The 22211-nt window shown below is 35.9% G+C and overlaps 1 protein-coding gene across 1 annotated transcript in view; it reads left to right on the top strand.

The window, feature by feature from the left end:
- LOC138695079 (leucine-rich repeats and immunoglobulin-like domains protein 2) overlaps positions 1–22211 on the top strand; it is a 623017-nt gene that overhangs the window by 216143 nt on the left and 384663 nt on the right. The window contains exon 2 of the mRNA XM_069819464.1: positions 9559–9670. The gene's annotated coding sequence lies outside the window, so the exon portion shown is untranslated. The remainder of the gene's footprint in view (positions 1–9558; positions 9671–22211) is intronic.

Genomic DNA, 22211 nt, shown 5'->3' with positions numbered 1-22211 from the left:
CGGAAACGACAACGAGAACGAAAACGGAAATGTTAAAATAAATGTATTTAAATGGTAGAATTCACAATTAAATATTGTGAATGCTCAAATTTAAATACATTTATTTTAACATTATCTCCGTTCTCGTTCTCGTTGTCGTTTCCGTTCCCCGTTTATTGTGAATCAGCCTTAATTCCAATTCTTTTTTTTTTTTTTTTTTTTTTTAGCAATCCGTTTCCAACTACCGAGAATATTCTCATACGATGAGATGATAGGCTATGCCGACAATGTTGTAATGGTGAAAAATACTTTTTTTTTTTTTACCTTGGGGATTTAGTGAAGTGAATTTTTAATGTCAGACAGAGTAACTATCTCATGCCCCCATGCTTTAGATTGCTACCAGTGCACTTCATTAGAACCAGGTACCCAGCTTCGAAGCCGTTAGCCCTGTGAACTTACAATATATTTATGTTCCCCTATTGTCATAATTCAGGGTTGTTATCTAAGAAATTAGCAAGTTCTTTGTGATAGTAGAAGAGAAAGAGTGGGGGAAGGGAAGTGGTCCGTGGCCCATTTCTTTTAGGGCTCATCCCGACATTTGCCTATGAAAAATACTTACTTACTTACTGGCTTTTAAGGAACCCGGAGGTTCATTGCCGCCCTCACATAAGCCCGCCATTGATCCCTATCCTGAGCAAGATTAATCCATTCTCTATCATCATATCCCACCTCCCTCAAATCCATTTTAATATTATCTTCCCATCTACGTCTCGGCCTCCCCAAAGGTCTTTTTCCCTCCGGCCTCCTAACTAACACTCTATATGCATTTCCGAATTTGCCCATACGTGCTACATGCCCTCCCCATCTCAAAAGCCTGGATTTAATGTTCCTAATTATGTCAGGTGAAGAATACAATGCGTGCAGTTCTGTGTTGTGTAACTTTCTCCATTCTCCTGTAACTGCATCCCTCTTAGCCTCAAATGTTTTCCTAAGCACCTTATTCTCAAACACCCTTAATCTGTTGCTCTCTGAAAGTGAGAGTCCAAGTTTCACAACCATAAAGAACAACCGGTAATATAACTGTTTTATAAATTCTAACTTTCAGATTTTTTGACAGCAGACTGGATGATAAAAGTTTCTCAACCGAATAATAACAGGCATTTCCCATATTTATCCTGTGTTTAATTTCTTCGCGGACAGCCGATGAGGGGTGGGCCTATAGCTTGGGGGTTGGGCGAAGGGCTAACAACCCATCACCGTAAAAAAACAGCCTGTTACGAATCCTTCAAATAAGCCTCAGTGAAAAATACTAATCAATAATAATTAATAGTATTACCCTGTATAATTTATGACTAACTCCCAACGTTCTGCCAGTTTTAAGTTTACGTCTGAAGAAATCCAATAGTTTGGTGCTGAAGAAATCGTCAAACCTCTTTTTAACAGCAGTTTCGTTATTAAAGGAAATTTTCCGAATATTGCTGGAAAGAGAGTAGGGAGGATGAAAATCTGAAGAAACAAGATCAGAAGAATAAGGAGGACGTAGAATAATTTACCATTCGAGCTTTTGGATAACCGCTTTTGTAATGTTAGCAGTACGCAGACGGGCATTATCATACTGCTAAATCAAACTTGACCAAATACTGGGCATTCAGAGTGTGCCAGAGAGTTTAGTATTGATTACAATCTTTAATATGTTGTTGTTTAGTCAACTGTCTGAAGACAGGTCTGAACTTCACAAGTAATACCAACAAGGCATCACTTATGAGGCAACTAAGCCAGGAGATAATGGGGCCAGTTCCTTTCCCCCTAATCTCTAATAGGCCTATATGACCATAAATATCTGTAGCCCGATACCACTATCTGAATTGCGCTCTAAGAAGAAATGCAGGAAATACGTGCCTCCATTTCTGGAAACACTAAGATATTTTGTATCAACTGTGCTAAAAGGACATGACAGCCATAGGGTTATTGTGCCGACCTCCTAATTACGAAGTTTTTTTTTTTTCAATTCATTTATTCTATTCCATAGATCTTACATTAGCAATGAACCTTTAAGATGTGGAACAAGTCAAAATTTTACAAGATTACAATTACAATAAAATTTTTTACAATTTTTATGGCGAGATGTAGTGAGATGAAGTGAGGCCGACGATTCGTTAACAGATTACCTGGCACTTGCCTTAAGATTGGGGAAGACCTCGGAAAAACCAAAGCAGGTAGTAAGACCAAACGGGGGTGAAGTGAAGTGAAGTGAAGTGAAGTGAAGCCGAGGACTCGCCACAGACCACCCGGCATTAGTCCTACGGCTGGAGAAAACCTCGGAAGAAACCAACTAATCAGATCAAACGGGAGATCCAACCCAAGCCCGAGCGCATCAGTGACAATTAACACCTCTTCTTTCCAGACAGCCTGAAAATCCGGTATATCTTCGCTGTGCTGGGAGTCCTGGGAGTAGCCATCTTGTATGCAGTGAGAGTAAACATGTCGGTTGCTATAGTAACCATCGTGCTCTTTCGTTTGCTACCCGTTGTTTTTACGCCTGCTCCTATTTGCGCTGCATATGCCTCAATATTGTGAATTTTATCTCTTCACTAGACTTCAAATTTTTCTGATGTAACTTATCAACTGCTGACTGTTGCACAATTGACATTACAGCCTGTTTCGTTACGAATCGTTTGACACCACTGCGAACGTTCCATCGCTTCGAATTCTCGAGTTATACGCCTCAGCTGCAGCGCAACCCGCCAATTCGTGCATCAATTGCCCTTTCCCGCGTCGCTAGATGACGTCACCGCTCCAACTCAAGGTCACGATGGATTCATTGATCCTTTGGTCTGTCGATCGCCGTTTACTTCATTGAAATATGTGATGTAGTTTAGAATCTATAGATGCGGAAAATCGACTTTCCTGGATGGCACCTTGGACCAAATTTATAGACGTATTCACGTAAAAAAGATACTGTTGCGATTTCTGTCGGGGTACTTCCATTTCTTGCAATCACTGCGTGATATTAATATTCATTATTCATATAATTTATATAATTGACGGGGGAAATAGTGCTGTCTTTGTTATGTGTTCACAGACCTGATAATGAATAACAGATGATCATATACCCTGTTCAACATCTACTTGGAGGAAATGGTGAAGAATTGTTTTCAGAACATGGGAGGGATAAAAGTAGGAGGAAAAAGAATAAAGTTCATAAGATTTGCTGATGATATGGCGTTGTTAGCAGAAGAGGAGACGATACTGGAGCTAAATTACAGCTGTGAGCAGTATGGAATGAAGATAAATGCAAACAAGACGAAGGTCATGGTTGTCGGAAGAAAAGCAAAGAAGCTAAACTTGCGAATTTTAAGTGAGGCAGTAGGGCAAGTGAACAGCTTCAAATACTTGGGATGTACTATAAACAGTAACATGAGCTGCAGCCAGGAAGTCAAAAGGAGAATAGCAATGGCAAAGGAAGCTTTTAATACAAAAAGGAGCATCTTCTGCGGATCTCTGAAAAAATAACTAAGGAAAAGACTAGTGAAGTGCTTTGTGTAGCATGAAACATGGACATTACGACGACATGAAGAGAAACGAATAGAAGCATTTGAAATGTGGATATGGAAAGGAATGGAGCGTGTGAAGTGGACAGATAGGATAAGAAATGAAGTTTTGTTGAAAATAGTGAGTGAAGAAAGAATAATGCTGAAACTGATCAGGAAGAGGAAAAGGAATTGGCTGAGTCACTGACTACGAAGAAACTGCCTACTGAAGGATGCACTGGAAGGAATGGTGAACGGAAGAAGAGTTCGGGGTAGAAGAAGAAATCAGATGATAGACGACATTAAGATATGTGAATCATATGCGGACACTAAGAGGAAGGCAGAAAATAGGAAAGATTGGAGAATGCTGGGTTTGCAGTGAAAGATCTGCCCTTGGGCAGAACACTTATGTATGTATGTATTATCAGCATCATTATGATTATTAGAGGAACATAAAATCAGAAGCAGTAAGTAAACATCAATATATTTTAACGTCAAACAATCGTTATTGTTTATTTTTATTGAAGTCATACAACTTTTATTTTTTAAACAGAGCGTATGAATTTAAATGTAAAATTCGTTAAGAAATTAACATTAGTAAATACCAGGTTTAAGCTCACATGTTAAGACTCAACTGCTTTCCTTTAACAGGCGGGATTACAAAACTTGTGTGCCTATTCTCTCCACCAATCTTGGAAGTACTTCCCAGTCCAACTCTATAAATCAGCCCATCCCATTATCCATCTAGAAAGTTCTTACAAGCTCCTCTGACAATATCCGTCTTGTGCTTTGTTAGGTAGGCCATAACTCGGGAACTAAACTCTCCGTAGCCTCCTTTATCATATACAATAGGAAATAGAAAAGGTCCTGATATCGTAAAATATAAGACTCGGAGTTTTAACGAGTTCTGTTTTATAGCCCATGCTATATCGTGCGCAGTATACGCTTAAAAACAAGGGTGCCTTATATGGGACCAATAAACCGGGCTCAGACCTGTATTAAACATAGTCATGCTATTTGCTTTGTTTTTTTTTTATTTTAGAATCTACTCTCTAATTTGATTAACTTCTTAAGAAGTTTAACTCCAATTTCACCTAGCCCTTCTTCTCGAATATGAAATTGGAAATTTTTTATACCATCTTTGTTGTTTAGTCCAGTGGTATTCAATCTATGGTATGCGTACCCCCAGGGGTACGCGGAGTTGTCTCAAGGGGTACGTATCCCACTTACTACTTAACATTTATTTTACTATACTTGTTCATATATAATTATTGCAGTTTACATATTTTCTTCTACAAACTATTGTATGTAGGGGAGAGTTGGGTAGTATCGGACATCGGGTAATATTGGACACTATGTTTCTTTCATCTAACACCAGATGGTAGTACCTGAATAACATGGTTAAGTTTCTGCATGCGACATCATAGAAACGTAGCCATGTCATTCAGGTACTATCATCTGGTGGTAGATGAAAGAAACTCACTGTCCCATATTACCCGATGTGCGATACTACCCAACTCTCCCCTATGTATAATAATAATAATAATAATAATAATAATAATAATAATAATAATAATAATAATAATAATCCTTCGAAGAGGTGGAGAAATTCAGATATCTTGGAGCAACAGTAACAAATATAAATGAGACTCGGGAGGAAATTAAACGCAGAATAAATATGAGAATAATAAATGACACAAAAGTTACTTGACACATTTAAAAAAATAGCTCTATTCTGAAATGATAAACGAAGCATAATAAATAATTTTCTATGAGACAGAACTCGTAAAAATTACACTTTTTATGAGACACAACACAAAATTATGACATTACCTTCACGTAAAGCCACTACATTTATGTCTGAAGGCACAATATGCGCGTCAGAAATTTCGATGAGAGATGGGTGACCCCAAACAGTGACTTTAGCTAGTATTGCTCAGTCATGGCCTCCAAGGTCTCCAGAATTCATCTCTCTTGCCTACTTAGTTTATTTAGTTTCGAGTGTCACAAATTTTCCAAAATTCATACAGTTGCATATCCAACATTATTTTTAACGAAGCTATATCAACTACTGAATTATTTTTCGCAGTGGAATTGGCGATAGGGAGATGGTATTTGGCAACATGAGGCCGAGATTTGTCATAAATTACCTGAGGGAAAATTTAACATTATTATCGGGAATATTTTATAACGTGTCTCGCACTCTCGTCAGTTATAGAGAATCTGTTTTGTTTGCATCCGTTGCCGAGCCCTAGTTATAACATATCTCATCCCACTGACGCTGAAAAGCATATATAATTAAATAGAGATATTAAATAAAGAACTACAATTGCGAAATGAATTATGCAACGCCAATTCCAAAAACTTCCCTTCTGGTAAATGATGTACGAAACGCATACGTTACAAGTGCCTCTTGTTACAGATTTCATATTTCAGTTTATGGATCTACTGGTTTCAGAATGAGGCTGTATGTATATAAAAGATAAGATTCTAATAAAAAGATGAGTGCCTTTTTATTGTTTGATATTGCACATCCTTCAGCACACATTTGAGAGATCATATTGGACAATAATCGGTTTATGAGTATCAATGAATTTGCCGTATACACAGGTGTATAGGGAATGAATGTAACTCATGTAGCCTAAATCAGAGTTATATATTTTTAATTTTAAGGGCCACGAACACTGCCCTAAATTGAGTTTGACTTTAAATGTTCCTGTCCCAAGCTTGTTGAAATGGAATAACAATGGCGGGCGATTGCGCTACTCTGGGTATCAACGGACTCTATCTAGATCTAACCCACACTGCCATCTACCAATCTTTTGACAAACCACTAGGAATACGCGCCTCGATGGAGGGCCGATCCTACGCCGGACAAACTTAAGTAGCTTGCCTGATTTTTTCGAAACGGAGATAATGAAAAGAAAATTGTGGTGGGTGTTAGTGGAATGGAGAGATAAAAACGATAGAATCCTCACAAAACTGGTAAAGAATCGGTAGAACGGAGAAAAATTCTCTCCGGCATCGGGACTTGAACCCTGGTTTCCAACTTTACGCGCTGGCGCTTTATCCACTAAGCCACACCGGATTCAAGCTCCGATGCTGGATTGAATCTCTCTCACAAACCTGGCTTTGTCTACCAAAAATACAACTTCGCCATTGCCAGTATTTGAAGACGGGTTCGTGATCGTTGCAAGACAACACTGTACCCATTGAGCTACCATTCCGACTATCTTTGTAAGATAATTTCAGACATTCATAATTTTGGAAGTAAGCTAAACATTCTCGTTCCTAAGTGAGATTCAGTACCAGACGCAAAGACGCTTCTATTAAATCACAGTGTTGTTCTTCCCTGTAACTTTGCTGGCGGTGTTAGCACCTAATTACAGAATGTTACCCCACTCCCCTGGGTCGTGAGGTTAGTAATTGCAACTACCCAGGCCACCACCATGATATCAGCGACAAGAAATACGATGCGGACCAGCACGGCACGCTAACTTTAAGTCTCAGCCGAGGAACGAAATTAACAATGCCTAGGAATACACGCATGCACTCCTCTATGACGATTCCGCTACGACAAATTTCCAAATCAAGATTTGTCTACCAATAATTTTTGTACGTGTAGTAGAAAAAGGAACTTTATATACTTAGCGAAATCAGTTGACTGTTTATCAACATTACTCGATGACAAATTGCAAATTCAAATAATAGTAGAGACAGTGGCAGCTTGTTTATGGGGAATGACGTGAATATGTTAGGAGAAAATCTACAAACGATTAGGGACAACACGGGAATTTTACTTGAAGTAAACATATAGATTTGGAAGTAAATCCCGAAAAGACAAAGTATATGATTATGTCTCGTGACCAGAATATTGTACGAAATGGAAATATACAAATTGGAAATTTATCCTTCGGAGAGGTGGAAAGATTCAAATGTCTTGGAGCAACAGTAACAAATATAAATGACACTCGAGAGGAAATTAAACGCAGAATAAATATGGGAAATGCCTCTTATTATTCGGCTGAGAAGCTTTTGTCATCCATACTCCTCTCAAAAAAGCTGAAAGTTAGAATTTATAAAACAGTTCTGTTGTTCTGTATGTTTGTGAAACTTGGACTCTGACTATGAGAGAGGACCACAGGCTAAGGGTGTTTGAGAGTAAGGTGCTTAGTAAAATATTTGGGGCTAAGAGGGATGAAGTTACAGGAGAATGGAGAAAGTTAACGCAGAGCTGCATGCATTGTATTCTTCACCTAACCTAATTAGGAACATTAAATCCAGACATTTGAGATGAGCAGGGCATATAATACGTATGGGCGAATCCAGAAATGCATATAGAGTGTTAGTTGGGGACCTGAGGGAAAAAGACGTTTGGGAAGGCGTAGACGTAAATGGGAGGATAATACTGTATTAAAATGGATTTGAGGGAGGTGGAATATGATGCTAGGGACCGGATTAATTTTGCTCAGGATAGGGACTGATGTCGAGCTTATCTGAGGGCGGCAATGAACTTCCGTGTGCTCTAAAAGTCATTTGTAAGCAGCAGCAGCAACAGCAGCGGCAGCAGTAGCAGCAGTAGTAGTAGTAAATTTTAACGACGCTTTTAATTGCAGTATTCTGCGTCGAAATTCAACGTGGGCGCAAATAATGTCCATCAAATTAATACATGGAGCCTTTTCCTTAGAAACAGAGTTCTTTTACGACCTCTAGGTCTAAGACACTGGACCCACAGCTCTACTTCCCCAGTCAGAATACCATCGTAAGGATTATAAAATTAGACACACGTTTACATTTATTTTAAAAGTAATCATTCATAATTTGTAATCAAACACATCTTAAATTATTTTAACACTTGTGATATGTTTGGTCAGCAATCGGAACATTATTTCGGACCTTATAAATTATAAAATGTTTAGTATAAATTCTAGACGTTGGAATTTTTAACATACAAAGAAAGTTTCAAAAGTCTCTTTTAACCTTCACTAACCTTACATCGAAAGCTTTAATAAATTCGACAAATATTCATTGTGTTTCGAAGTTTATAAGTGTAGGGCTGTTAAAAATCACGAACAATTTTAAAATGCTCTTTTTTTTTAAAATAAAATTGTAGAAAAATAAGAATGCAATTCTGTTCGGAAAGGAGTGGGTTTTTTTGGGGTATGAAATCTGTAATGTTTGGGAAAAGTGGCATCATTCAGTTTCCACAAACATTTTTTATTAATTTATTGACAACTTACTTAACACCTGCTGGCTTGGGAAAAGAGACATAAGTATTTTTCCCATTACGATAATTCATACAGAAGAAAATCAAATCGACATAAACCAGTGTGAAGATAATTTTTTTCCTTCGCCTGTAAAATTAACATTTTTGACTTGTGCCACTTTTTCCGAGCACTACAGAAATATTCTCTGAAAATAAGCCACACTGTTGAGCAGTTCATCTACTGTCGCCTCGTAATCGATTCACACTGCATATTCCATATTGTGAACGTTGCATAATGTTTTGGATTTCTTGTAAAACAATTACAGCATCCATATCGTCTTCCACATACTTTGGTGTACCACAACTTTCTTTATCTGTCATGGAACCGCCTTTTGATTTTTTAAACAAACTTCCACAATGACAAATTTCAGAATTCAACTTCAATGCATTAGAGTTCTGAATATTCGCATTGCACTAGAACAACCTCTATAAGTCTACATTCATGGTAGTATTGCGTAGGGCCAATTCCATTTGTAGAGAAAAGCCATTATTTTCTAGTATGAAAATAAATTTAAAAAACACACTAATTCACTTAAGAACAGCTTGAATTACTGCTTATTTCATTTGCCATAGCAAAACAATTTAAACAGCAGTTTCTTTCAAAATAAATCCTGTCGCTTTATAAACAAAACTGTATTATTTTTTCCTATAAACTTACTATAAAAAAGGAAGATTTTCAAACTCTATCTGACTTTTGAATAATCCTACATAATATGTAACAAAGTTAAATGCTAGTCCAAGTACACTAATGATCTTATATTATTATTTTTATAATTGTTTCAGACAGCAACAAAATACACTACCAGGGAAATTCAAAAGGAGCTGTTGCAAGCTGAAAATCGAGCCGCATGAGACGTCAAGCAATATCTGATCTGGCAGAAACTCTACTATCTTAGTAAGTAAAATAATCTTTACATTGCTACTGACCTTAACTGAAATTCAAAACGTTTCCTTCCAGAGACGGGAAACTCGCTCTTGGAAGCGATGCATCGTAACCTCCCCTTCAACGACATCTATGAACTCCTTCTCCTTACAAATTCAACAAGAAATGGGAAGATGAATAGTATGGTGTATGTACATTGACATCTACTATCGACATAAAGGAATAGGCAACTTCAAGGGGCCATTGATCGTGTATATGTTTACTGTAATCGCTATCCTTTTTAGTCAACCGAAAACGAAATCTTTACCAGCATGACGAAGTTCGAATTCAACGATCATATTTCACACAAGCCACGGTTATGATATACAGGGTGATTCACGAGGATTTATCGTTACTTACAGACATTCTGAGGAAAAAAAAAAACTTATTAAACATGTCCTAATCTCAATATTTTCAGAGTTATACTAATTTGAAGTTTTTTCTTGTAAAATATCTTTATTGTTTAGTTTTAAGGGTAAAAGAATATTACAGATAAGGATTTATCTATTTAGGAGTATCATTTCTTTAATTAGCTAGTATTCTGAAGCTAAAAATGTGTTGTTAATTCCATAGTTGTTTCGTACAGACTTTTTTTTTCGATTTTTAACTACAAATTCATATTTTTCTTACGTATTTATCAAACAATTATTACAAATCACGCCATGCTTGTAAATTCTTCAAGACTGTACATTAGCATGCATAATTGAATTGTAAAGGATCAAGTTCCTAAAGTCATATGATTTGTAACAGTTTTTGTGATAAGTGCATAAGATTAATGGAAATTTTCAGTTAAAAATCGAAAAACAAAATATGTACAAAGCAATTAAAAACACATTTTTAGCTTCAAAACACTAGCCAATGAAAGAAATGATATTTCTCAATAGTTCATTATATATTTGTAATATTTTTTTACCCTTAAAACTAAAGAAAAAAGGTATTTTACTAACAACTTCAAATTAGTGTTACTAAGAAAATATTGAGATTAGGATACATGTTTATATGACATTTTGCTCAGAATGTCTTCGGAAATAAGCTCCATAAGTGACGGTAAATACTCGTGAATCACCCTGTATATAACAATTTGTTTTGTTTTATTATACTTAAGGACTGGAAGGCGTTGGGGTTTTGCTGTATCCAGCTTATAGTCAATATATATTTCACTTTTGTGTTACGAATTATTCCGGTCAGTGGACAACGATCAGTTTGAACAGCGCTTCAATACATTCATTTCAGTCCATACGGCATGATACGAATTTTACTTTTAAGTCCAAAGAATTATGTCGCTAAATTAAACTGCTGGCCGAAAGATGGCAGGATGCCATCTAAAATAATGGTTATAAATTGGTCTACAGACAGGATTCCTGTACAGGTTGATATGATGTAGGTTAGAATAGAACTGAGGTCTTATTCACAACAATCTGAAATCCAAGAAAGAGGAGACAGATCGCAAAGACTTGAGAATGCAGCTAGTGACTCGCGCTTGCTAATTTGTAATCGTTATTTTGCAACAGTTCAGTTGAACTTGTATTTGAACTTCAGCCACTCATAAGTCTAAGTCAGCGGAAGCTGTAGTCAATTGTACAGAGTGATTTATATAGAACTGACACATTTCTTTCATTAATTGTTTCAAAACGAATTGTGCTAGCGATAACTTATTATACCTAAAATATAGAGGAATTTTGGGAGATTATTTACCTCTATAGCAAATGTTGTCCGGCGTTGCCAGATCCGGAGATCTCGGTGGCCACAGGTTCCTGGAAATTATTCGGTCGTCACATAACCGGATAAATGGAACCATGCTTCATCTGTGAACCATGTGATGGACAATATGGCAGGATTTTGCACAACGTCTGAAACCAACGACAATAATTCAATCTTTTATTCTTATCTGGTTCCTGTAGCTGATGAACAACCGTAACCCTATATGGCTTTAGGCTCTCTGACACATTGAGTAGGTGTACCCTGTCTCCTGCGACAAACGTCTTAATGATTTTTTGGGTGACTGCTCCAGTCGTGCTCTTACGTCAACAACAACCGTGGGAAGCCTGGATGAACGATGCTTGCCCTTTTCATTCACCAGAGATCCAGTTGTTTCCAATTTGTTTACCAGTCCCAGTATTGTGTTTCTTTTGGGAGGATTGCGAACACCAAATTCTCTCTGGTATGCCCTTTGAGTAGCTGTAATTGAATTCGTAATCCAGTATTGCTTCACAAGGAAGAGTCGTTGATTTAATGTGTATTGCATTTTCACGTTGACACAAAATGTCGAAAACAGCTGCCAACAATAGGAATAAAACATAAACATCTGCGCATCTAGTGACTTATTGCCGTTGATTTCAGACGTTCATTGTGCAATATCCTGCCATATTGTCCATCACATGGTTCACAGATGAAGCATGGTTCCATTTATCCGGTTATGTGACGACCGAATAATTTCCAGGAACCTGTGGCCACCGAGATCTCCGGATTTGACAACGCCGGACAACATTTGCTATAGAGGTAAATAATCTCCCAAAATTCCTCTACATTTTAAGTATAATAAGTTGTCGCTAGCACAATTCGTTTTGAAACAATTAATGAAAGAAATGTGTCAGTTCTATATAAATCACTCTGTAGTTAATGGCACGAACTCTTCAAATAAACAGAACACAAAGCACGAACTTTTTGACTACCATTGGCCACTGCGGAATTATAACATTGTGCGGGGTATTGCTTGCTCTTTAATAAACAATAGCTAGTTGGAATACCAGTATTAATTCTCATCACCAGACACAGCATCTTGGGGACCGATTGATGGGAACACTGTCCATGCAAGTTAACTGCAAGAACGGCACATGTACACAACAGAATATTTAGGGAGGAACGCTATGAAATAAATAACTGTTTGTTTATTTTAGTAGGTTATTTTACCATGCTTCATCAACATCTAGGTTATTTAGCATCTGAATGAGATGGTGATAATGCCAGTGAAATGAGTCCAGGGTCCAACACCGAAAGTTACCCAGCATTTGCTCATATTGGGTTGAGGGAAAACCCCGGAAAAAACCTCAACCAGGTAACTTGCCCCGACCGGGAATCGAACCCGGGCCACCTGGTTTCGCGGCCAGACGCGCTGACCGTTACTCCACAGGTGTGGACAACTGTTTGTTCATGACGATACACATATCATTTGTAACTACCCGTCAGTACGCTACTTATTTGCATAGATAGTGCATCTGTAATGCATCATGACGAAGAAAAAGGGATTTAAAAAGCATCAATTTGTGACAGAATTTGGAGGCGAGTGTTTTGAAGTGAATGGGGAATATCGTCGTTGTTCCGGCAATAACTCCTATGTGACACATTTGTCAATTTTCAGATTTTTGCTCTATTAAATAACTTAAATATAAATATAAACTTAAATATAAATATAAAATATTGATAAATGAGTGCAAAATGAGTATCCCGAAAATGTCACGGTTTGTAATATATATTAGAAATGCCGTTTTGTAGACTTAAATATGAGGATGAAAAAAGATGTTTTAAATTCTGGACGTTCCATTTACTCTTTCTTTTAAAAAGTGCTTAATATAGAGAAGTTGTATAAAATAACAATAAAATTCTTGCGTTGAAAGAATCTTTTCTGTTGGAAAAGATTGAAAATTTCACTTGAAATGCTACATTACAGGAGAGACTTTCATCATTAGCCCCATAGCTTTGCATAGAGATATACGCTCCACCCTCAGTTAAACTCAGATATTTTATGAAGACATCATCGACAGGTTTGCTGCTTTAAAAGATAGGAGGATTGACTTTTTATGCAAGAAACTGGGTGAGTCCTGAAAAAAAAAATTAATTTTCCTGTTTGCATGTGTTCTAGAATTAGTAAAATTGTACGTAGTTTACGAATAGTAGGCCTACTCATTATATTGGTAAAACTGTTCATGCATTTGTGTATGTGAACAGCACATCACCTATTTTCTTTACGACGAGCCGCTACTGCTCTCTCAGTAAATATCTGAGTCTATTTTGTAATGCTGAAGGCCGCAGCTCTCGCTCTGATACGTTAATCTCACTAGGGTCTTACTTCAGATTCGTCCAAGCCTCGCCGCCTTGTGTCAATATTAAATTCGTTAAACTTCTGCAAACTTTGATTTTCAACTCGCCGTCTCTAACTTCAACAGATCTCTGCTGCAGGAGTGTTTTAGTTTTAAATGTTTTCACTTTCTCATTATGTGTAAGATATTTCTGCTTGAGAGATTAGTTTTCACAGGCACACGAAACACAATTTATTAGCATGTGCTTAATGCGAAAAAGTGTAATATCAAAAGAATTTATATTAGAATCGTCCCCTCAACTTTAGAGAGACACCGCTATTCTTTGCCATGATGATGAAGTGAAATGAATATTGATGGTTCATGAAGCGGGGAACAGTATAAATGAAGATTCTTTATGAACTTGTTCTTTAGGTTTTCTTCTGTCATCATTAGACATCGAATGTTTAAGAAATGCCTATTTTATTTGAAGGTTCATATGTATGTATTTATTAACACTACAATTGGGTATACACCCGGTGGCAGTGATATAATATACAATAATACCATTACAATTATACAATAATTACAGCAATAAAATAAAAATAAAAAATAAAATAAAAAATAAAATAAATAAATAAAATAAAGTAAAATAAAATAAACCTAAATTTTATTTCTATCTATAAATAAATAGATGCAATAAACCTAGGACTATAAATAAAAACTCTTCTATAATAACGACTGCAATAAGCAAAAGTAAACCTAACTTATAAGTACTTCTATTTCACCCAACTATTACCATTTAAGTAATTACATATCACCTTAATTAACTACAAATCAACTTAATTACATATCATCTTAATTAATTACATATCACCTTAATTTATTTACATATCAACCAAATTATATATCGTCTTAATTAATTACATATAAACATATTTAATTACAAGATACAACTTAGATAATTACCCTGCCCTACAATTACATTTTCAGTCTAATCTTCTGAACCTTTCCTTAAATGTATTGATTTTGAGAGGACCCTGAAAGATTGCCGCAGGTAAGCTGTTCCAGTCTACTATCCTGCGGTTAACAAGGGAAAATTTTGCCACGTCCGTTCTTTGTTTTCTACATTTAAAGTTCCTAATGTGATCTGCACTGCCTAAGTATGATGGTGTTGCTAATCTAGCATTAATGTCGGTCCATGCTTTGTGTCCCATTTGTGCCTTAAACAATGCGGTGAGTCTGGTTCTTCGTCGCCTTGATTTGAGAGATTCCCACCCTAAGTCTTTTACTATCTCTTCACCATGTCCCTTTCCCATTTTGACATATTTTTCTGCCTTGCGTTGGACCTTTTCTATTGAATCGATTTGGTTTTGTCTGTACGGATCCCAACCTACTATTTAAAAGCTTTTAGTAAATGTGCACGAATCATGAGAAATGAAACATTCTCATACAGTTAGATTTTGCCTTTTTTCCGTTTACGCCTCTTTTGCTTTAATAAGTACTTTTTTGCCCTTTATTTTGCTTTAATATGTTTTTTTTTTCCTTTTTCTTTATATCACTACTCACTCAACAATACTGCATTTAATTCTGCGTTCGAAAATAAGGAAATTGCAGTTCTTATAATAATCATAGAAAATGGATGTAAATGTTTCAGGAAAGCCCCATTTTCTATGTTCAAAAGAAGTTCAGAAACCAAATTCTAAAAGTATTGCGTATTTTGTTAATTCGGTATTGAAAACATTACATCCAAATAGTGTTGAAGACCAATGAGTACTGTTATTGTTAACAGGTGAAGCAGCATATATGATTACAGCAGGTCAATTTTTGAAGCCATTTTACCCCAATTTCAAAAAACCTGAAAGTTAAAATTTATAAAACAGTTATATTACTGGTTATTCTGTATGGTTGTGAAACTTCGACTCTCACTTCGAGAGAGGGACAGAGGTTAAGGATATTCGAGAATAAGGTGCTTATGAAAATATTTGGGGCTAAGAGGGATGAAGTTACAGGGGAATCGAGAAAGTTACACAACGTAGAACTCCATGCATTGTATTCTACACCTGACATAATTAGGAATATTAAATCCAGACGTTTCAGATGGGCAGGGCATGTAGCACGTATGATTAGTTATGTAACATTCTGTGAAATGTTCGTTCTTAAGTAAATTACATAGGAAGCTCTATGTATTCTTTAATTCATACATAGCTTTGTGTTATCTATCTTTTACAGGGACTGAGTTATTGACATTTAAAGATGTTACGTGCCAGCGTTACTTCTATTTTGTGTCCAGCGCAGACTTTTACATAAATTTTATTTAGCGTTAAATGATGAAAACCGAGTGAAAGTATAACATTTATTATTATTATTATTATTATTATTATTATTATTATTATTATTATTCAATAGATGCATTATACTATTGAATTACGGTAGTATAATTTAGCTGAGTCCACACCTGTGGAGTAACGGTCAGCGCGTCTGGCCGCGAAACCAGGTGGCCCGGGTTCGAATCCCGCTCGGAGCAAGTTACATGGTTGAGGTTTTTTCCGGGGTTTTCCCACAACTCAATACGAGCAAATGCTGGGTAACTTTCGGTTCTGGACCCCGGACTCATTTCACCGGCATTATCACCTTCATTTCATTGAGACGCTAAATAACCTAGAAGTTGATAAAGCGTCGTAAAAATAACCCAATGAAATAAAATTAAATTTAGCTGATAGTAGCCACGGTCTACAGCACGATGTTAGGATTTTGAGCATGAGTAAAATGATCCGCCGATTGTCTATAACTATATCAACGGTAAGTACTGCGAAATTTCTCCTACTGTCAAAATCGACCGCCCCAAAATCGATCGCAGATTTTCAGAGCGAATAGATCATGTTGTATGTAACACAAAAGTATTGGTGGAAAGTTCATAGTTCTCAGAAAAAATATGCTTTCACAAATGTCTAACACCCTCTTATTCGGTAAGTATTGTGAGTAGGATCGTGATTTTTATCCACATCGATAAGAAAATCTAATAAAAAATCATTTGTGCGAGATCGTGTGTATTTGCTTGGTTTCCGCACAAAACCAATCCGCGTTAAATCTAAAATTCCACATTCAGTATTCCCAACCTAACACACATAAGAATTTCCCTCTTCTTACCGCTTAAGTGACATATTGATTTTACTGCTTTAGACTTTTAACATATTAATTTTAGAGACGTTCAATATAGTAATAATTATAAATTGGAAACTTACCACTGCAATTTCACCTAAATTGCACTCTTAATTATTGTTTTTAAATATTTGCAAAAATTAAGTAAACTCTACAACTCCAGTAATGTTACTGCATTAGTGATACATGTAACATTAAGCAAGCCGTTTGTTTTAAGTTCGCATTTATAGACTGGGGGAAAAAAAAGACAGACGTATATCACTACCTACTGGAATATAGTAAACACAGAAAACATTTTAAAACAACAATGTTGAAGATAGATATTTTTGTTTTGCTAATTTGCCGTCATTGAACAGAAAGCAAGATGGAGATTTCATTGCAACTAATTAGAAATTCCTCTTTCAGGTATGTAATAAACGATCTTCGCACAAAATAATGTACGATACGCGAGCGGTATGTTTCCTTTCAATTCTCGGAAATTAAAAAAGCTCAACAACGTTTCGCTTTTTCAAACTTTTCGTCGAACATGAAAACTTCAACATACCGCTCTTGTAACGCATATTACTATTATCTCTCTGAGGTATTTCCATAGTGTTGACGGTCTTAGGTTAAAATTTAATTCAAAAGACACTAATTTCAAGCCACTGAACGACGCGACCAGATTGCAACGTCGTAGCGATAGAAGGAGAATCGCGTACAGAGGCAGACCTGAGTTCGCGGACCTCTTGCATCTTTATTACGAGCAGAAAGCTGCGATGTTGCCAGAATGCTGAAACTTCCAACTTAATTTCCTAATTAAACTGTGCATTTAATCACGAAACGTAATATACGTTTTCTATTCCTTTAAGTATACACTATCGTTCCTTTCTATCTGCAGGGTTATTTCAGTTCCACCCTATATGAGTATATGTATATGAACCGGTTGTAATTACCGCATGCATCCTTGAGCACGAAGTGAAGGGAATATTTGTTAGCTTCTGAAGCCAGACATATACAGTGATAGAATATTTATATTACTGAAGCTATGCATAATTGAAATGTATGGAGTTACGTGAATCCAGTGTAACGTAAGAATTAATTAAATTGAAAAAGCACCATATTTATTATTGCTTTCAATTGATATTTTGGAGTATTTAGTACAACGAAATAATAATTTTATGTGTTTTAACATTGATTGCATTTTAGTAACCTTCTTTCACAATAGTTCCACGCGTAGCGTCATGATCTAATTATTGTGATGTACCGAAGTACATGTGGTATTTTCGTGCAAGAATTCTGCATTAATATATGATGAAGGATGGGTGGAGCGGAGAAAAATTCCTTCCAGCACCGGGACTCGAACCCGGGTTTTTAGCTCTATGTGCTGACCCTTTATCCACTAAGCCACACCGGATTCCAGTTCCGATGGCGGATTGAATTCTCTCAGTTTAAGTTCCACCTCTTAGTTTCTCTTTAGTGGCCAACCCTCATGCACATAGTGTGTTGGATATTGTGCCAATGTCACACATCTGTGACACATACATTGCTATAAACGTCGATTACTTCTCTTTAAGAATATATTACATAATTAATATTAATATTTGTAACATTGAGGAATAACAATGTATATTCAAGAAAAGAACTTCATCATCATCATCTCCTTCATGGATTAATCATTACTGATCTGTTCCGGCCCCAAAGTATAGTTGATCACTCCATCTTTTGGTTGGTCGTCCTCGACTTCTGTGACCTTGAGGCTTATAATTTAGGATCATACGGGGCAGCCTTTATTCATTCATTCTGCTGACCTGTTCAAACCATTTATTTCTATTTTCTTATATTTTTGTTACTATGCTGACTATTTGTAGTTCTTTGCGGATATCTTCATTCCTTTTCTTGTCCTGCTACATATCGAAGAAATCTCATTTCTGCAGCTTCCACTCTTCTTATCATGCTTTTATTAGGGGTCCAACATTCCGAGACATACATCAATACAGGTAAAGCTAAAACGTTATAGAACTTGAGTAGAGTTTCTCTTCTGGTTTTCCTTGCTAGTGTTCTCTTAATTGTACCACAAATATGTTGGAACAGATTTAATTTTCTGTTAATATCCTTTGTCCTATCATTTCCTAGGAAGACGCCTAAATAGTTAAAATCAGTTACCTGTTTTATTAAAAGATTATTCACTACTATTTTGGCTCTTACTATATTCTTCCCATGGAACGCCATTACTTTGGTTTTACTTGGCGGTATCTGTAGGTTATATTCAGCAGCAACTCTTTCTAATTGAAAAAATGGCTCTCTGTAAGCTGTCCTCGTCAGTTGCTATCACTGCCTGATCATCTGCAAAGAGGAGTGTATGTAATTTTCTATTATCAACTCTAAAGAAAAGAACTTATCGTCAAAATTTCCACTTTCGTCGAAAACGCAATAATGATAAACGATTCAACAGTTCAGCTTCTAGCTGCAAACTAACATATTACCGCGAAAGAGAGTAACAGTGCGTAGTAATTTGGAAGGCTTTCGCTAGAATACAACACGTCTCAGGTTGTATATCACACTATTTCATATTTGTTCCGCTATTTCATATTTGTAACACTTTCCTCAATATTTATTTAGAGAAAAGCAAATACTGTCTTCCACTTCTAAACTTAAATCTTAAGAAATGTTATCCAAATTTACTATTTTAGTTAAAGCCTAGATCATATATAAATCTTAAGAAATGTTATCCAAATTTACTATTTTCAGTTAAAGCCTAGATAATATATACCCAGATAGGTCGGCCTTATAGGCTTTGATGTTAACAAATTTTGTCAGGTTTACTACGCTGCCATCTAGTTGTTACATAAGGAGTCACGTCATAATTCCCATTTGAATTGCATTAGCGACTGTACTGCCATCTCGTGTTCGTTTATGGCGGACGGGTGGCGATCCTGGTGGTTGTTCTCTTCAAGGTGCTGCCGATTTTAACATAGCGATGAGTTATCTGTTACATATATAATCTAGGGTTAAAGGTTGTAGTCTGTTATGAGGAGTCAAGTGTTTATAAACCAGTGCTCAGTAAAATGTGCTGAGAGAACAATAACTAAACTGTGATTAATATCTTATTACTCGGCTTTCAAACGATGCTGTCTTCTATGTTTGAAAAGAGAGTTACGTACTTAATTTAATTACTGCCTGAATATGGCAGATGCTTCTAAATTTCCACTAATAGCACGAAAAGTGCAATGAATCAAAACTCAGTGCTTAGAGCTGACTCAAGTTTCATAAATTAAAGAAATAAATTTCGAAGGTAAGGATAAAGAGCTTTATTTTACTTTGAAAATTTTCCTACCGAGTTCTCATAAATGTAAGAGGCTTTAAGACTCAAAGCTGCTGATGAACTTTAATATTTACATTTATTATACTAGAATAAAGTTTACACCACAAAACGGCTCCAAAGTGGAGCACAAAATTAAAGTTCAAAGAGGATGTGCGAACTTGAAACTTAATTCCTACATACTCCCCAGAGTTAATATAGGCCTAGAAGATATCTCAGCTTAGCTTAATCTTCCATTTCCTTAATCACCATCATACTCATCAGCATGGAGCGAAACTTGTTGCCCGAAGGGAGAGAGGCAAGTGGTTTCAGTTTAACTATGTTCTAGAGTCCCTCTACTTTGTACAAAAGAAGGCGGCGTGGGTCGTGCTCCGTTGAACTACTGAGTGTTAGTTGTTCGCTATTTACTTGATTTGTGTTGCAGTCGACGAGTAACGTTTTTTAATTGATCATTTTAAGGTGCTTTACCAACTGCGACGAGTAACTTACATCATGGGCTAGAGACCACAGAATTCCGTCTTAATCTCGAGAAAAAATCGTGATAAAAATATATTTCATGTTTTATCGCTAATTAGTTATAAGATAGCCGCAATAATTTCGTATAAATTGAAAAGAGATTTTTATGTAACTATTACACTTTTACTACGTCATACTACTTTTGACCAATAAAACGGTACGGAAGGACATATTTCAACCAATCATGGCTGCTTATCGTACACTTTTATCGCGTCCCTAGCATTTGTTTCTTTGTTTGCCAACATTTCAAACTGCGCTGGTCTAGACGTAAAAAAAAAAAAAAAAAAAAAAAAAAAACATAAAATTACAAACAACTCCAGTCGATGCTGCACACCAGTTTCAAATATGACTCGCATTGGCATTCAAGAACAAGAATTAATAAAGATCACTGGTCATACCTATGCATCTTCCCTGAAATCCTATTTACAAATAAATGAAGAGCACCATTCGGAAATCCTGAATACGTTGAGGAATAAACCATGTACATCCACTTCTTTTAAGCACACGTCTAATATAAAACACTAACACCAACCACTAAAACATTCAAATTTGAAAATTTTACTTTCAATAATTGTTTCTTTTAAAATTATTCATGTTTATTTTTTATGTCATCATCGTTAATTAAAACTTTTCTTGTTTATTTCATCATCCCTAATTAAAACTTTTCTAACACTTGTTTATATTATTTAGGTTATGTTATAGCTTCTGCTATATGATATTATGGATATTCACGTACCAGAGATTGTTTAATACTAAGATTTATTGAAAATCATCTGTAAAGTGACGTTGATTACTGGGATCCGGATAATTGAAGTGGAATGCAAATGTTTTAATAAAAATGAAACTGAATCAACAAAGCCTTCTTGACTAGTAATCGTCTACAGAGTTCAATGAAGATTCCATAGTTGGCACACCTGATAACATCATATAATCATAACACACCACTGCCATCTAGCATGCATCTAGCGTAATATTTGTAATGTTGAGATGGTACAATAATACATTTGAAGACAGTTGTATTTTCGTAAGTCAATTAATATTTCATTGTATTGGAGTACTTCGTTACTTCTAATCTTTACATACTTTCTTCTAATCGTGTAATAGTCAATTAAATCCCACTCGAGTTTTGATTTTCTCTAGATAAATCAAAACCTCTAGCGAGATTACTGTTGAAAAAATAATCTTATATTATACGTTAGCCGTCAAAATAATGATAAAAAAGATTTCATACATCAATTTATTCAACAGATGCATAAGGAACCTAGACACATTTGAACACAGCAGGTGTAAATTCAGGGTAATTCAGCATGAAATCTCGTAATGCCTCAATCACGTCAGCTTTAACATTGAAAGTGTTCGAGGATTCTTTCAAAACTATTTCTTTCAAAGTGAGAATTGCTACACTGCAATCAGTACTTTTTATATCCTTGAAGCAATTCATTGTTTTAACCCTAACGAAATAGATCAGATCTATTTAAAACTTAAATTAACTAATTAAGTCAGTTTTGAATCTACAAGCAACTTT

The sequence above is a fragment of the Periplaneta americana genome, chromosome 1 (genome assembly GCF_040183065.1).
Source record: "Periplaneta americana isolate PAMFEO1 chromosome 1, P.americana_PAMFEO1_priV1, whole genome shotgun sequence".
Classification (NCBI taxonomy): Eukaryota; Metazoa; Arthropoda; class Insecta; order Blattodea; family Blattidae; genus Periplaneta; species Periplaneta americana.
This window is presented reverse-complemented; position numbering and strand designations above follow the sequence as displayed.